Raw genomic sequence first — 13,283 nt, 5'->3', positions numbered from 1 at the left:
GGCTGAGAGTATCCCTTTCTTACTACTAACTTCCGACTGCATTCTCTTTCTAGACAATGTTGTTTGGGTTATTTATTCTGATCCTGTGGTCCTTAACCCTGACTCTGGCCTTAGCAAAGCAGCTTAATCAAAGCACACACTGATAATCCCTGCTGGCATGCTGCCTCATCCTCCATCTTTAGGCTGCATTTGATTCAGTTCTGGACTTCCTCAGACCTACCTGTACCAGTGTGGTGGGTTGACCCTGGCTGGATACCAGGTGCCCACCAAAAACTGTGCTGTCACTCCCCTTCCTCAGCTGGGCAGGGAGAGAAAATATAAAGAAAGGCTTGTGTGTCAAGATAAGGACAGTGGAAGATCATTCACCAATTACTGTCACAGGCAAAGCAGGCTCAGTTTGGGGAAATCAGTTTAATTTATTACCAATCAAATCAGAGTAGGATAATGAGAAATAAAACTCAAAACACCTTCCTCCACACCTGCCTTCTTCCCATGCTTAACTTTACTACCAAATTCTCCATCTCCTTCCTTGTAATGCAAACCAGATGATCATTCAGCATCTCCCTCCAGTCGAAACCTTCCCTATATCCAGGAATCCTCAGCCAGTTTCAGAATTACATACAGCTTTTCAGAAACTTGTCTCCATGCCCATGTACCCAAAGTCATCTTTTGTTAGGGCAGCCCTAAGCCTCAGCCCTAACACAGGAGACCACTTCAGTGAAGCACTGCTAGCTCAAAAGCTGATGACACAATTACCCCTAGAGACAGCAGCACTTACTGTAGGTCTTTAGGTCCTTGCTTTTAACATGGTGGTAGATCCAGCTCTTTAGTTCCTTCTGGACTTGCCCATAACCCTAACCCCAGAGTTAGCCCAATAGCTGTGTCAACTCAGCCCAAACTATTAGATAATTAGCTTTGACAGTGATCTCACAAATAGCGATCACCATAGGAGGACCCATTGAATGATATACTTGACTCTGCTGCTGCCACAGTCCTTTTCCTCCCTCAAGAGACTGCAATGCACAGTTCCTACACCAAACCTCTCTCATAACTCCAATGATAGCCTGAGATATGTCACAGGAGCTCTTTATTGTTGGCCTTTCCTGAGGCTGTCTGAGCAACCAAGAGTAGGCAGCCTTGGTGGGATTTGGGTCTCCTTACTTTGGCCAGCCCGGCTTCCCAGGGTTCATCTGGACAGTCTGCTCTTTCTCTCTGGCCAGTGCAGGGCACTGAGCTCACATAGTGAGCAGCTCTGTGTCTGAAGAAGGTGGGATAAATAAATATACTGGGCTTTCCTCTTTTTCTCTCCCCTGACAGCCAAGGGAGCTTCTGCACACTTGCAGACTATTGAAGGCCTAAAGTTGAGTGTGCTGCCTTCCACATGGCTATGAAAATTTATATTTAATGAATAATGTAAGCAACTGTGATCAAGTGTTGCTGACTAGCCCTATTCCCCCCGTTTTATTAGCCTCTGACTTGGTCATATATTTCTAGCACTTGCAGATGTGTTCTTCTGGTTGTTCATTGGTGCTCTCAGTATATAATTAGTAAGCACATTACCTGCTACGGTCTATGTACAGCTCCCTGCACTGTGATCGAGGATGTGCAGGAGGGGAGCCCATGCTGCAGGGGCTTCCTGGTCCTGCTGCAGGAGGGCTGTAAGCACAGGGTCTCAGTGATGCTTGGACATTTGGTGGCATGGATTTCAGCTTCAAGGAGCTGAGATGCTGTGCTTAAGGTTGGCAGCTAAGACCTTCCTTGGGGCACCAGCCACTTCAGAAAATGCTTCTGAGACCATGCCTCCATACTCCTTTAGCGCACACTGAGCAGGAAGGGCTGATAAGGGGAGGCCACCGAGAGGTGCAGCATTCAGAGGAAAACAGAATATACCCACAACCTCCTTTTTGTTAGGAGCTGTTGGAGAAACACCTGGTGGAAAGCTGATTTCAGCTGATTTCAACTGTTACCTGATAGCAGCTTGATATTATGGTGCCATCCTAGGTGGGGTCTTTGCAGAGAGCAGCTTTGTTACAAGAACATTAAAGCTTTAACAGCTGGCTCAAACCATGTAAGGAAAGGGAAATAAAAGGGGAGGATAGGAAAGTAATTGTCATAATTAGGCAGGAGGAGAAAACTGAATAGGCTGTGGTGGGGGAGCAGAGGCAGCAAAGCACTGCTGGGCTGCCTGCTGCAGATGTTGAGCTGTAATGGCAAAGTCTCAAAAAAAAAAAAAAGAGTTGTGTAATTAATACTCCATGAATAATGCAAATGGGTGCCCTCACACGTAGCTGAATAACTGATTTTGTTACAATGGTGCTGCATAATTCCACAATGTCTTTTTCTTCCTCAGCTGCCTTCTTGATTTTCTTCCTCCTCTACATTTCTGCTTCAGGACTTTGCTTTCTTTTCATTAAATCAGTAGGTTTCCTGTGTCTCATCTCGTTTCATTGTTACTTAGAGAGAGATCCTTAATAACTTGGCCCAGCCAAAGTGGGAGGAAGTGAGAGAAGGATCTCTGGGGACCGCCATCATAGAATCAAGGCTGGAAGAGACCTTTAAGATCATCAAGTCCAGCCTTTACCCCAGGACTGCCGAGACAACCTCTAAACCATGTAACTAAGGGCCACCATCCAGGGATGGTGATCCCACCACTTCCCTGGGCAGCCTGTTCTAATGCTTGAACACCCTCTTTGTGAAAAAATTTTTCCTAACATCCAGTCTAAACCTCCCCTAGCACAGCTTGAGCTTGTTACATCTTGTCCTATCACTTGTTACTTGGGAAAAGAGACCAGACCGTATCTCACTACAATCTTCCGTCAGATAGTTGTAGAGAGGAATCAGGTAGCTCCTGAGCCTTCTTTTCTCCAGACATGATAGGTGGCAGAGGAGAAAAGACTCTGCAGAGGAGGAAAGAGGGGAAAAAAACTGTAGTGACTGTGCCAGGTTACAGGTAGGCTGAACTACAGAGGATGCTGGCAGCTGTATTCCAACAACACTGGAACAGCTTCTCCAGAGAAGGAGGCACGCAGTACCTCCACCATCCAGAGCACACATACAGCCCTGCAGGATGCAGGGTAGGAGAAAAATCTGCTCTGGCAGCTGAAACACATGGCCTGTCCCTTGTGTTCGTTTCTGTCCCTCACCCTTGAGAGTCGCTGAGGCTTCACCTTTCAACTCTGGATGCATTCAATTACTGAGGACCCAAAGGGAAGAACCCAGCAGAGGAGCAGAAGGTGAAGACAGCAGGCTTAAGCACCCTTCCATTGGCTGCTGGCACATCTGAGGAAGAGAAGGGTAGGCTGGGACATTGGTGTGTGTGGTGACTGTAGGCACAGCTATGTGCCCAGGGGGTACAGCCAGATCACACTGTTGGTGATTGTACCCCTGACACCTGCTGCTTTCAGGTACCAGCAAACACAAGCATCTAGGAAGCTGTCTTTAAGGTCTGCTGGGTTAAGTTTGCAGGCAAGAATGAGGTCAAAGTAAGACAGGACAGATATTTTTGCAGCTTAATGGCCTTTTTAAGACAAATAGCATTTAATGTAACGTAGGCATAAAGTAGACACTAGCTTGGAGCAGGCATTACATTTGCATATATGTTAGAAAAATATCCTAGCAGGATGTGATCATTTCCAGTGAGGAACAAGTATAGCTTCCTGGCCCAGGTTCTTTTAATGGCTTGAATAAAGACTGGGATGTCAAACAGGACTAAATTTAATCCATAGTTAAAGGATTATTTCTTGGCTCTTCATCAGTTATATATTCAGTAGAAACTGGGTGATCTGGGGTATGTCACAATAACAATAACTTCATTACATATTAACCGTGTCACAACTTGGATCTGCAGCCAAACTCTGCTGGCAGCAGAAGCCTTTGTACTGACACCTTAACTTCACTCCTGTCAGCCAAATGCCTTTGAGGCAAAATAGGAGGATTGAATTGGTTGTTCAAGAAGGTCATTTAGTTGTCCCCCAGCACATGGCAGGGGACAACCCCCAAAACTGAAGCTGCCCCTGGGCTTCTGGCAAGTTTCTCCAGCAGCAACTATGACTTTCCTCCTCTGGCTCACCCACCTCCTATCCTCTCGTGGGGAGTAGCAGAGCTGCCCCTAAAACCCCAGCATCGCTCATGAGCTGGCCTGCACCTCTCCCCAGAACAGGCCCCTCCAGAAATGAAGCTTGCCAGAGAGCCGAGCTACTGGGGCTCACTCTCCATACAGGCAACCCTGCCTTGCCCAGGCTGGGTTTACTCCATCCCTTGCTGTTGACGGGAGCTTTGATACCTGGTTAAAGAAGGTAATTAAAGACATCCAAGAGACCTTTGAGGAAGCCATAAGATTCTGGAATGTTGATGGGGCACAGCTGTCACTTGCTGCACAGCTGGTGAGGAGTGGCTGGGGCTCAGCATGGAGCCCCTGGCAGCCACCAGGCAGTGGAAGGGGGCAAGAGGACACTTTTAGTTGAGAGAAATAAGCCCAATTGTGCTGGGGGATGAGGTCCACTTGGCTGGAAATTTTTGCCCCTTGCATCATGCTCTCTGTTAAATTTTGTTAATCTGGAATGTATTTAGGGCTTAGAGCAAACCTGGGAAAACAAATGGAGCTTGGGAAAACAGCAGAAAGGCAGGTGTCTGTCCCTGCCCATGGCAGGGGGGTTGGAGCTAGGTCCTTAAGGTCCCTTCTGAATCAAAGTGTTCTATGATTCTACGATACATTGCTGCTTGTAAAGGCAGTCTAGGACTGCAACTGACTGCTTCCTCTGGGTGTGCACGCATGCATCTGTAATGGGTGAAAGAAATACTCAGTAAATACCTTCTCTTTGGGCCAAAGACTGTCTTTTATTGTAAACTCAAGGCTGTTGTTGCATAAGTAGAGACAGTTATTTAAAGGTGTGTTGAAGAAGGCAGCTAGAGTACAGGTGGAGGAATAAACCACTGTAAAGATGTAAGGTCAAGTTACTTCCAGCTCTTTCAGTCCCCTGTGATGCAGGAGCAGCAGCCATACATAACATTTTGAACCCAAGCCCTTGCTGCTGGGTTTGGATTGGGAGCCATTGTCAGCAAGTAGCCTCATAGAGGAAGCTTAAGTGTTTGTATCTTGTATGTCATGTGACTGCTAGAAAGAGAGGTAAAGACAGCTCACTCTGGCACAGCAGCAGGAGGTGGAAGCAGAAGCCAAAGGAAGCATGTCTTTAGAGCAAGTAAGTGCTTTCAAGGGCTTTCACATATATATACACACACATATGTATGTATATGTGTGTATATAAACATAAGATCAGTCTTGTTCAACATCTTTGTCGGTGACATGGACAGTGGGGTTGAGTGCGCCCTCAGCAAGTTTGCCAATGACACCAAGCTGTGTGGTTCAGTTGATATGCTGGAGGGAAGGAATGCCATCCAGAGGGACCTTGACACGCTTGTGAGGTGAGCTGATGCCAACCTCATGAAGTTTAACCATGACAAGTGCAAGGTCCTACGCATGGGTCGGCGCAATCCCAGGCACAGCTACAGGTTGGGCAGAGAAGAGATTCAGAGTAGCCCTGCAGAGAGGGACTTTGGGGTGTTGGTCGATGAGAAAATGAACATGAGCTGGCTTCAGTGTGCGCTCACAGCCCAGAAAGCCAACTGTATCCTGGGATGCATCAAAAGGAGCTTGACCAGCAGGTGAAAGGAGGTGATCCTGCCCCTCTACTCTGCTCTCGTGAGACCTCACCTGGAGTCTTGTGTGCAGTTCTGGTGTCCTCAACATAAAAAGGACATGGAACTGTTGGAACAAGTCCAGAGGAGGGCCACGAGGATGATCAGGGGACTGGAGCACCTCCTGTATGAAGACAGGCTGAAGAAGTTGGGGCTGTTTAGCCTGGAGAAGAGAAGGCTACGTGGAGACCTCCTAGCAGCCTTCCAATATCTGAAGGGGGCCTACAAGGAGGCTGGGGAGGGACACTTCGTTAGGGACTGTAGTGATAGGACAAGGGGTAATGGGTTGAAACTTAAACAGGGGAAGTTTAGATTGGATATAAGGAAGAAATTCTTTAATGTGAGGGTGGTGAGGCACTGGAATGGGTTGTCCGAGAAAGTTGTGAATGCTCCATCCCTGGTGGTGTCCAAGGCCAGGTTGGACAAAGCCTTGGGTGACATGGTCTAGTGTGAGGTGTCCCTGCCCATGGCAGAGGAGTTGGAACTTGATGATCTTAAGGTCCTTTTGAACCCTAACTATTCTATGATTCTATAAGAAATGTGTGTATATTTATTTGTATATAAGTATTCAAGAAAGGTAACTGTTGAGAACAGTATAGGATTCTGGAAATATTTAAGTGTTTATTATAGGTAATGTGAGAACTGGGATGAGTGACTGGATGTGGAAGGCAATTTTCCTTATGAGCATTATATATACATATATATATATATAATTTTATTGCTTAGAGCAGGATTATGTTCTGTGTCTTTCTTAGGTTTTTAACACAGGAAACTGAGGAAAACCACTAAATTTTGGGAATGCTGCTGGTTTGATCCAGACTGTGTTTATTGTGTTGGGAATACCTGAATGGGCACAGCTATACCAGTGCTTGTAGCTATGCAAGTGCACGTTTCTTCCTCAGCCAGGATTTGATTTATTTCTGACAGCATCAATATCTCATGAGAGTGGCTTACAGGGTTGTGGCAGTGTTGTGATGTCTTTAACTCAAACCTTTGGCAGCCTCAGGGGACACACCCAGAGGCAGCTTTTAGCCATTTGGATGCTCTGATAGACCTCAGAGAGCTGGGACAGAGTAGTGTAAAAGGAGATCTGCAAACTGCTGTGGTACCAAGTGGTTGGTGGGATTGGGTTAGCAAAGAATTACAAGAGCAGTGGTTTGTTACTGCCATCTCCTTTCTTGGTTTTATAGCCCATTTCTGAAGGCAAAGGAGCACTGCCCTGTCTGTAGGTGGTGTCTTGGGCTGGGGTGAGTTTGGTGGATATAGTGGTCTGAGAGCTCCCTGCCTTGAAAAGTGGCTAATTTTCACCATTAAAATGAGAAATAAATATTGCATTTGTGAACATGTGCACGAAGCTGCGTGTACGTGTGTACGCAGCTGCATGTCTGTGTGTGCGCAGCTGCCATGCCCGTGTGTGCAGGCAGAGAGCAGGCACGTGTACACCTGTAAACCTGCGTGTGCCTGTGTGGGTAGTTACACATGCACGGGCACCCGACCGTCCCTGTGATCACAGTGAAGAAAGAGCCACATTAAAAAGCTGAAACAGCTTGACATCCCATCCTTATTGCCTCTGGTCTCCTACCTCGCCCAGCCTCACCCTGTCCCACGTCCCTGTTAATTGCCTGCAAACAGCAGCAGGGACTCAGCGGCAGCTGGGGTTGGTGCACACTCGCCATAGGGCTAATTGGTGGAGATCCTTTTCTGCAAGCCATACCGCCTTGTTGGAGATGCTTGTGCCAACCTGTGGCACCAGCTGCTTTGGAGCAGTCAAACAAAGGGCAGAGGGAAGAGGAGCCAAGGCAAAGCCTTGCTCATGAGCTCACAGAGGGCACAAACTGGTGGCACACACAAGCACCCTATACAGCATGCCTCAGAGCACAGCCTGGGGAATGTTACATGGAAAAAACCTGACTTTAAGCCCTGTGGAGCCTTATTTCTGGGTACCTTACAACATGCAAGGTGCTGTTGGCTAGAGGGAGGCAGCAGGTGCTGTGGTGCATTCCCCCCATCCCAGCCTTTCCCTGGGACAGGAGGCAGCAGAGGATGTAGCATCTGAAGGAGCAGTCCCAGCTGCCTGTGGGCATCAAGCATGATGCTGGCCAAGTCCCTTAAGTCAGCGTCCCTCTGGTTTTAATGGGAGTCAGATGCATAAAATCCCTTGGAAACAGGTTGCTGTCATTAAGAAAATGACAGCCTGCCCTGGAGCAACTCTTCCTAACCCACTCCAGCTAGGAAGTCTGGGGGCTGGCACAGCCACATCACCCCCAAAACATCATGGAGCAAAATAGTCCCTTGCTGAGGGTGATCTTGGCTAGCTGTGCCACTGCTGGGGAGATGCACCCTCTGCCCAACCCTAAGCCAGCCCTGCTTCGCCCCTGCCTTTCCACTGGCAGCTTGCACCCCAGTGGGGACAAACAGGAACTCCTCTTCAGGCATACGTCTCTGCCAGTGGGGAGAAGCTGGTGTGTTCCTTTGCATTTGTTGGCCTTTTAGTTTATTTTTTCTTTCAACTCCTCCAGGAAGGAGGCAACTAATTGAGAGGTGAGGGAATTTCAGAGGGAGGAAGGAGAGAATCAGGGAGGACTCAGCTTCCCACTGGCACAGGCTGGTTATGAGCCATGATGACTACCCAGACATTTTGCTTTACTGGGTGTGCTGCCAGCACAGCTAATTACCACTGCCTTCACCACTGGGCTTTACCTTGGCTTAAGGCTGAAGCGGCCGTTCTGGTTGCTAATGGGGAGAAGCAAATGGAGAAAGTCAAGCGGCATCTGCAACGCTGCCTCCCTGCCAAGAACCCGTCTGGAAAACCTCATCCAGCCTCGTCTGTGCGGGAGTCTCCCTTGATGGAAAGGCAGGCGCTGTGAGCCGGAGCCACTTGTAGCATGGTGCGTGCCGGCACACGCCACGTGAGCTGCCAGGGTTCACCATCCACCCAGGGCAAAGGGCTGCCACAGAGCTGCCTAGTCCTGGCAGGCCTGCGAGGAGGAAGGAGAAAGGGTGCTCCACCGAAAGCGTGTCTGGGGCTGTGTCCTTGGCACTGCTGCGGTCCCAGGAAGGGGATGCCGGGAGCAGTACTGAACCTCTCCCTTTCCCCAAAGCTGGCAGAGCCAAGGATGGGAAGCAAGCCCTTCAGTTTCCTATTCTGCAAAGAGTTTTACTTTGGAAACGTCCCAGACCTGGGACCTTTTCAGTAAACACTGGTGGGAAAAACCCAAAACACTTTCATCCTACCCAGTGAAAGGGAGGGCAAAGCAGGCTGAGAGCTGTAGCTGTGGGAAGGGAGCTTGTCTGTGTCTGTGCCGGCTGGCTTCATTTGATGCACTAAAGCAAACTTCTTTCCTGGGAACTGGTGTGCTGAGAAATGTGTCAGAAGCCCAAAGGGTGAGGGAAGAACAGGGATGGTCCTGAAAGCGGTTTGACTTGGAGAGCAATAGAGCAGTACTGCCTTTCCTTAATTAACCACCATCCAAACCTGGATTTAGGTGAAGGGGAAACATAAAGCCCTGGCTGCTCGTCAGTGGTTGGTGGCTCTTTGTTGCTCTGCCCCCCAGGCCATGGTTACCACTATAGCAGCAGCTGTACAGTGCAGCTTCCTCCTCTGTCTCTTCTTCTCTGCTGCACCCAATGGTGGAGCTCAGTTGAGGCATAGGCTTGCACATCCACGTGTGGAAAAACAAGAAGCTTTAATGTGGGCAGAAAGCCTGGTACCTCCCACCTGTGCTAAAGGCACTATACAAGTTGTTCCCTGGGTGCACTGGGTAAAGGGATGCTACTGTGCTCAGGAATTGGAACCAAGTGAGAAAATACTGGAGAATGAAGGCTTTTCTGCTCTGGAAAGCCCGTGAGCAGGCTGAATTAATCTCAAGTCACCCAGTATCTTCAAGAAGGGGAGGACTAGTCTGCTCTTTAGATTTAAAAATACCTACTCTTTTTTATAAGGAAGGTGTAGGAGATTTTCATGAGTCCCTGAGACTGGCAAAGGGGCTTCAGGTTAGGCTGAAGTCAGCCTTTATATTCACCACATACAAGCTACTGGATTTTGCAAATGTCTAAACCCCATTGCATATGTGCCTTTGGATATAGCTACTGTGCTAAATGTTCCAAATGTCACTTATAATTGTGGCCTGCGTAACCTCCTACAATGCCATTAGCTAAGCACCTCTGATACTTAAAGCCAACCTTACTGCAGGGTTTAAAACACATGGCAGGTGTCTGTAGTGGCAGCACAGGACTTGGCATGTTTTGCTTGTTAGTGGACTAAGAAAAGCAATCCTATGTAAATAGATAAAAAGAAAATTTGTTGGACCTGGTTCCTGTTGAGGCAGGGTCAGGGCATGAACTCGTGAAAACTGGCTCTGTCAGGATTTATTTCCTCCTTTCTGATTAAGTAATGAAGACTGGGGGGGGAGTTCATCAGGCAAATTTCTCTGTCACGTATGTTGTGAGTGCAGTGTGTGGGCCTTTATTCCGGCTGCTGTCAAGGGTTTCTCTCTGCCTGTGGGGCAGAGCCTGCAAATCACTCTTGCCTGCTCTTCCAGGGAAGAGGGCAAAGCATCTTTCCGCTTGTCATTGCCACATCTGTAGTATCCATCTTTTCCTTCTGCATGTTTCTACTTGAGCCTCTCAGGGCCTGGTGTTTCTGTGCAGACCATGAGCTGCCGTTTCTTAGTGTTTAAACAGCCTTTGGTCTATGTAACTGCAGAAAGACTGAAAGGCTCTTCCACAGCTCTTAAAGAACACATGGTAAATAAGGCAGTGTGAGCAGTGATTTTTAAACCCTAGTTTTGCTCGTTTCCTACACTCTCAGGACTTCTCTGGTGCTGCAGCGAGGGCTTTGCTGCCCATGCAGGCATCATGCCAGCCTCCCCAAGGGCACAGCCTCCCCATGGGCACAGCCTCCCCATGGGCACAGCCTCCCCATGGGCACATCCTCCCCACGGGCACAGCCTCCCCGCGCCGCTCCCAGCTGCAACACGCTGTCCCCCTGCTCCGCGTCTCCGAGCAATCGCAGCAGCCCAACATGTTGGGATCTGCCCTGTGCCACCTCCCCTGTTGAAAAGTCTTCCTGTGCTGTTACACTGCCCTGTTTAATCAGCACTCCCTTTGGGTTGTGAATCTCTCCCTGGCTCAGGGTGGCGATAGGAGTGATGGTGTTTGGCATTTTGCCGCAGCTGCTGGGTTAAAGCATGGAGAAGGGAGGGAGCAGAGCAGTGTCGTGCATGATCCATGCCTCTGCAATTCCAAACTGGTGTTGCAAAGGCAGTTGAAGGCTTCATGTAGGCACCCGGGTGCACGTGCAGGGAGTTTTGGCTGAAGAATAGGACAGGCTAAGTGTCGCTGAAATCTTAGCTCAAAGCAAGGACTGGCCCTAGGACTTGTGTATAAAGAAGCCCAGCTCTCTCTTCTTCCTTACTTGTGTGGGTATCCTGCAAAGAGACAGGTCAAAATTAGTGCTGCCTGAAGGAAGTCCTCCCCGTGTTAGAAAGGAAGGGAAGGGGAAAGGCTTGCCAAGGCACTGGGATGATGGGATCTGATCAGCAGCAGGGCCCAGTGGCAGCCGGGGAGATGAGACAGGTTTGCACCCCAGCAACAGAGCACTGCAGCACCTCAAGGCTTTGCCTGTGTCTTTGGGGACACCTGTGAATCAGTCTACATCTTATGCCAGCCAGCAGGGCTTAAAGAAGCATGGGGGAGAGCAGATATCCTGCTCCTTACACCTCTCTGCTAAAGGAGACCGTGTAGAGCAGCTCCCACATGCCTTGTTTTTCTGGCAATACTGTTGTGCAGAGCCAAGGTGGTGCAAGAGAGGAGGCAGGAATGAAAGGGCTGAGGTTTGCCTGCGGGCCTCTTTGCAATCACCCAGCAATTCTCTCCCCTCGCCGCCACCACCTTTCGAGCGTGTTTGAACCGCAGGCTTGTCGGGTCCTCCCGAGGCCTGTAGAAACACGGCACTGCAGCACCTCGCGCTAAGTAGCAGGTAAATAAAGCTACCGGGTGCTGGGAACAAACTGTTGCACAGACAGGTAATGCATCAGAGCCTGCGCTATTCCCCGGCGGCGGAGGCTGGGATGGAGGAACGAGGAATGGGGATGGTGTGAGGCACCTTCTCTGTTGCTGGGGCTCCTGCACAGGGAGCTGGCACCAGTGGGTGCTGGCTGAAACCCAGACTGTGGTACCGCAGGCATGCAGGCCGAGGCCAGGCTGAAGAATCATGTCTAGAGATGAAAAGGTGAAGCTTATGGTCACTAACACCATTTCATTGTATCACTTTTCTTAAGTTACTTCTTGGGCTGAAATAGCCACTGGGGCCACGGTCAGAAACCCTAAGGAAGCAGGTTAGCATGGTGTACACAGAAACCCTGCAAGCAACCTCTACCTGACTTGTTAGCGGGCAAGAGGTGCTGAAGTTCGTCTTGTAGCCCTTTCTGCCACAAGGGGGTACTTGGGCAGTACTGGGGGACCCGGAGGAAGGCTCAGCTCCATAGAGCCCCTGGTGCCTTCATACCATCTCTCAAACCCACTTCCCATGCGTGTGGGGTTTTGTGCACATTGTAGGGGTTTGCATGAGGGCTGGAGCTGGTGGTGAGTAGGTAGAGCCCAGGGCTTAGGAGCTGGTTCACGCTGTTGTCTTGGCTTCCTTTAGGGTGGGAGCTGAAGCATAGGGAGGGAAGCTGGCAGAAAGTGGGGTGGGAAACAGGTTTCCTTTCAGACTTGGGGCAGCTGAGTTCAACCTGCCAACTCAACTAGAGAGAAGAAGTCAATATTGAGTGTGCAGTAAGGCACAACCTGGAGATTTCTCTTTTCTTTTGGTAGAGTGTGGTTTGGTTCTTTTGGTGTTTTTTTGGTGATGGTGGTTTGGTTATTTTTTGTAGGTGAGCAGTGACAGCCTGATACTGCCATTAGGTTCATCTGTATTTTTTGAGCGCTGTTTTAAAGAGGCAAAGAAATGCCTGTCAGCTTTAGGTCAGCTGCCCAGTTAGGGCTTGAGCTCAGTCAGGGGAGTGAACATAGGACCAGGAAAGTCACTCGCAGGAGGCCTTTACAAAACAGCAATTTGTAACTGCCACATTAGTCCTAATTTAGCACCCCCATTCACCCCTCCTGCCCCAAGGAAGGCTGGTTCATGGGGATGAATACCCCCTCCAACACTGCCATCATGGCATTGCAACCCCTTCGTCGTTTTTCTTTCCCCGGTGCCAGCTGTGTTGCCTTCTATGCAACTCAGCTGCTGCCTGTTATTGTGAAAGAGGGCATGGAAAATAAAGACTCATGAGTGTGGCCTCATGTTTAATTAGAAGCTAATGTGCTATTATTATTAGGCACTGAAGGAATGTACTGGCAAAGCAGTGCTTGAGCTGTTTTAAAAGCATTTTAAAAGTGTACTTTCCCCTCGCATAGCTGGCAATGCACCACCTTTATTAGGAGGCACAAGACTGTTGCTACCTCATCTTACAGCTCTTTTGCAGCTCAGGCAAATACCACTGGAATTAAAGCATCTCAAATCTCACTGGTGGGAGGACTTTGAAATAGAAGGGTATGGTGTGTACAAGGCTAGGCCAAGTGTTTAATCATAGTGGCACAGGGCT

This window comes from Melopsittacus undulatus, chromosome 2, assembly GCF_012275295.1.
Source record: "Melopsittacus undulatus isolate bMelUnd1 chromosome 2, bMelUnd1.mat.Z, whole genome shotgun sequence".
Lineage (NCBI taxonomy): Eukaryota > Metazoa > Chordata > Aves > Psittaciformes > Psittaculidae > Melopsittacus > Melopsittacus undulatus.
The sequence above is the reverse complement of the archived record's forward strand: the minus strand, read 5'-3'. Positions refer to the sequence as shown.